Genomic DNA, 5537 nt, shown 5'->3' on the forward strand with positions numbered 1-5537 from the left:
ACAACAACATCTGTATAATATTAATAGATTGATGTAATTAAAATTATTATGAATGTAGAAATACAAAAAATTCTGACTAGGATTGAAGATATGAGTTTAAATGGCACAATTGAATTACTATTGAACTAAGTGCTATCGGCTTGCCCATACCTTCCAAAAGTACTTGTCTAGCAGGGGAAGGGAGTGGGGTAATATATGCAACAATGAAGAATTCAACTTTTCTATAATCTTTCACTAAAAATCACAATTAATTTTTTTAAATTAAAAATACTGCTTTTAATTTGCTGTCAACCATCTCCTTATACTTTCAATTATTATAAAGTTATACTTCTCTCATATCTAAAATAAATGAGACATAGCTGTTTAATTTTACAAAAAGAATTGTAAAAATAAGGGTATTTTTTTCCTAGTTGTTGTTGTTGTTGTAGTTGTTGTCAGATGCCACGTAGGCAACTACGACTCAGAGTGATCCTGTGAAAAACAAATCTGAAACCCGCCCTATCCTATGCCATCACCATCATCTCTGCTCTATTACTGTGATAATCCAGCTTCTTGATGGTCTTCTCATGAGTTTTTGAGCTTCCTCCTTTCTAAGCGTATCCTTTTCCAAAGGACTGGCACCTTTTAACAACAGTTCCAAAGTATCTAAGATGAATGTTGACTATGTTTCTAAGGAGTACCCTTTGGCCGTCAGTATTTTTCTTTAACACCAAAACTCAAAGTTGTCAATTCTTCTTCTGTCATCTTTATTCATTGTCCAACTTTCAGATGCATAACATATGATTGAAAAGACCCTGGCCCGAATCACAGCAATTCTATGTATAGCAGAATGAAGAATTGCCACCTCACAATTATTTCTATATTTGAGCCCATTGATGAAGTCACTTTGTCAGTCTCTCCCCGTAAAGACCTTCTTAATTTTCTTTTACCCTCTACATTATTCAAGCATGGTGTCCTTCTCCAAGGACTAGTGCTTCCTAATAACATGTCCAAAATGTGTAAGTATATTTTTTACTCATTTTTTATTATTAATTTTAATAAAAATTTACAGAGACTTTGGATTTCCATTCATTCATTGTTGCACTTTTTTCCCTGATCACCTCTCCCCACCTCTGTTCACCCTTCTCTTTGAAAAGTAAAAGAAAAATTCTTTCATTGTTACACAATCCCTCCCCCCCAAGTCCACTCCACTATACAGCCTTCATTCTGGACTCCTGTCATGGCAATAATACCCAATCACATATCCCTTTTAAACAGTCTTCTCCCTCATATGTGTCAATGCAGTATACATGTAAGATACATTTTAGCATCTTGGTTTCTAAGGAGAATTCTGATTGTACTCCTTCCAAGACAGAATTGTTTGTTCTTCTGGAAGTCTGTTTTATATTTGATATTCTTTGTGAACAACAAAATTCACATAGATCAATTTTTCCTTATTCATTTATTAGCTTTTATATGCATATGAGGCTGTCAAAAATACCATAGTTGGTATCAGGTTCACCTTATTCCTCAGAGTGTTTTTACATTTTTAAGAGTTCTTTTGCAGCAAATTTGCCTAATACAATAAAGTTATTTAATATACTAATTGTCAGTTCCATTAGTGTTGATTTTTGGTCCTAGTAAAATGAAATCTTTGACAACATCAATGTTTTCTCATTTGTCAGAACGCTACTTATCGGTCCAGTAATGATATTTTGTTTTCTTTCTGTTGAAGTCTAATAGATGATACAGTCTTCGATCTTTATCAGTAAGTGCTCCAAAGCCTCTTCATCTTCAGTAAACAAAGTTGTCTTCTCTGCAAATCACAGGTCATCAAAGAATCTTCTTCCAACCTTTTTAGCACAGTCTTACTCATATAGTCCAGTTTCTTGAATTAATTGCTCAATATCTTGACTCTTAGCCCAACTAATTTCTGTCAAGTTGACACTCCAATGGATTTCATAGGCTCTACCTAACCAAAGGGAAAATTTTGTCCTTCTATATCTCACATGAAAACCTTAGTGCCACTATTGTAGAATGGGACTGACATAGGGGTTGGGGTAAGACTGAGAAAAACTGGATGAATTTTGCATGCTGCATTGAAGCAGATGAGAGAGAGAACAGTTTGAAAGCGATATATGATAGGGAATTGTGGTTATCACAGGGGTCCAGAATTAAGGCTGCATAGCGGAAGGCACTCGGAGCGGGGAGGGAGGCGGGGGTATTGTATACTAATGAAGGAGTTTTTCTTTTGCATTTCGAAGGGAGGAGAGAACTGGGGGGGCAGCAGGGAGAGGGGGTGCAGCCATGAATGAATGGAAATCCAAAATCTCTGTAAATGTTCATTAAAATTAATAAAGTAAAATTTAATTAAAAATAACCCTTAAGGCAAAATTGAAGGCTAGATGTCAGCAATTGTCATCTATCTTTTGAATCTTCCCAGATACGTCTACGAAAACAGATGGAGCACACAATAGCACATTTACAAAACTTGAAAACCCTCTGCAACAATACTAACTAACAAGTTAACCACAAAACCTTTAAAACATGAATGGATGAAGCTGCCTCACTACAACAGAAAGACCAAAATGTTCAGAAGACAGCAAAGAAAATGCACAGCAACTTTTAAAAACCCCAAGACTTCCAGACTTCACAGATCACAAGCTCTGAAAAACTTGAGAACAGCCACTTATTTACAAAAATATTAGCAGGTTCCAATTTGTGGATACAATAAAGTCAAGTTCAGAAAGAGTTGGAGAAGACAAACCTTTTAATTCTGCAGAGTAGCCAACCAACACTCCTTCGAGATCTTCCTTTAGAGTAAAATCCAAACTAGGCAGACCATGGGGAAAACAGGAGAAAAGAAAGTTATATAGTATAGGGGAGAAGAGGAAACCCATAAAATCTCAGGGTGTAATGCCATTTTTTAACACTTTGCTAGGCAAATAGAAATAGATTAGAACTGTTATATAGCTAGAAAATGTTGAATATTCCTTCTTCCAAAAAAACACAGAAAAACCGTATCAAACATGAATAATATAAAAGGACAATAGTAAATCCCTAGATAAAATCATTACCATAAGATTGAGAATAAAGAGAAAATAGGTCCTTATACATAATAGGAGTTTTGGCTAGCAGACAATGAAGGAACCCTCACTTCACAATGTTGGGGTGATAACAAGGGGTCCACAGAACAAACCTACCTACCGTCTATTCCATGGGAGAAGGATAAGTCATTCAGCTTCCATAAAGATTTACAACCACAGAAATCCCATAGTGTATTGTTGCTCTAGGGACCACTATGAGTTGGAATTGACTAAAAGGTAGTTTATTTATGGGTAACAAGGTCACAATAAAAGGCCATTAAAACAGTTACCATATCATTCAAAATGAGGCAAAAAAAGAAAGTATGAAATGCTATAAACATATTAAATTACAGTAAACTCATAAATAAACTTGATGAGGAGTATGATTTGAAGAGAGTTGACAAAACTTCCAAAAAGATTCTACCTTTAAAAATAGCAATTAAATTAAAAAGGATGAGTACAAATAAACAGCATGAGTAATAACTGAAGAGAAACATGAAATAGATAAAAACAAACACTCTAAAAAAAGTAAAGTAAAATTAAGGAGAGAGTAAAAGAGAATTGAAAAGAAGATAGAGGTGAAAGCTACACAAGATTTAACCAAAAATAAGTGGATGCAACAGAACAAATATAAAAAACTACAATTATAAAATTATTTCTGAGAACTTGAAAGTACATATTCTAAGATACACTGTATAAATTAATAATGTTGAGCACCCAGGTATATTTTAATAGAAGTATTTATTTCTACAGAAAGAAAGAAATCTAAGTAAAAATAACAAAACAATTAGAATGGAATGTAAATTAGATTTTGACAGCAGCACTTTATACTAGAAGACAATGAAGAAGCTTATCGAAAAACACGTCAAAAGAAAATTTAAGATAATGATCTGATATTTTAAAAACTTCCATTTAAGCACAAAAGTTATCAGACAAATTAATTAGGAACATCAAACTCAGACAATACTGCTATCACAAGCATTTTTGAAAAATCCACCGAGAAACAAATTTCAGACAACAAACATGAAGTAGTACAGAAAAGGTGTGCATCAGGATTTTATCTTCTCTCCAAACCTATTTCATCTGTATGTTTTGCAAATCATTCAAAAAGGTGCAATTTATGAAAAAGAATGTGGCATCAAGATTGGAGACTCACTAACAGCCTGCATTTTGCACATGACACAACTTTGCTTGCTGAAAGTGAGGAGGACTTGAAGCACTTGCTGCCAAAGATCAAAGAATACAGTCTTCAAAATGGATTACATTTCAATATTAAGAAAACAAAATTGTCAACATTGGACCAATAGGCAACACCCCAATAGACAGAGAAAAGATTGAAATTGTCAAAAAATATATCTACAATCAACACATCTGGTACCAACACTCTGGAGATCAGGTGACATATTGCACCAGGAAAGACTGCAATCAGGGAACTCTCCAAATTACTGAGGAGCAATAACGTCAGTTTGAATACAAAGTTGTGCCTGATTCAGACAATAGCCTTTTCAAGCACTTCTTACCAGTATCTGAAAGCTGAATAATGAATGAGGATGACAGAAGAATAACTGATGCCTTTGACTTGTGGTGTTGGAGATGATGCTGACTTCATGGACTGGTAAAAGAATAAACAAATATGTCTTGGAACAAGTGTAGCCGGAGTGATCCTTAAAGACAAAGATGACAAAAATTAATCTCGCATATGGAGGGTATGTTCTTAGGAGAGGTTATTCCTTGGAGAGGGATATCATGCGTGGTAAGGCAGAGAGGGTGAGAAAAAGAGAGGAAAATCCTCAATCAGATGGATTGATACAGTGACTTCTGCAATAGGCTCAAGTATGTCATAGATGAGGATGGCACAGGCTAGGGCAATTTGCAGATCTGTTGCTTGTAAGATCACTAGCAATCATACATTACTATGTCACCTAACAACAGCAACAACACCACTAGGAAGTAAAGATCTCTGGAGGCCTAGGGAGGAGGAGGGAGTCGAGCTGTCAACTGAAAGAATGGTGGTTTGAATTGACCAGTTGCTCCATGGAAGAAAGATAGACAACCTCCTCGCATGTAATTTACAACTTCTGAAAACCTTCTGGCACAAAATAATTCAAGACTGACCACTTATTTCATTTTGGTACATTGACTCTGGTTGTCATCCAATTTATTTATTTCATACAATCATTAGTTTATGTAGTTTCTTTCATATACATTATTATTTACATAGTAATTTACTTTTTTAATTACTACTTTTATCACTCCTCATATATTGTCTCATTCATCTACATTGTGTTTTATACAAGCTTTAATGAACATTATATTTAGTTCATGTATAATTAATCACTTTCATATCATAATTCTAATATACTGCTTCATTCATGTACAATGGATTTAATGGTTGTTTTATACAATCATTTCTATGTTATGTTTTATCTAATTATTATTGATCTATGACTCTATTCCCTGTCCCCATCACCT

Source organism: Elephantulus edwardii, unplaced genomic scaffold (assembly GCF_000299155.1).
Source record: "Elephantulus edwardii isolate Elephantulus edwardi_28Jun2011 unplaced genomic scaffold, EleEdw1.0 scaffold00039, whole genome shotgun sequence".
In the NCBI taxonomy this organism is placed as follows: Eukaryota; Metazoa; Chordata; class Mammalia; order Macroscelidea; family Macroscelididae; genus Elephantulus; species Elephantulus edwardii.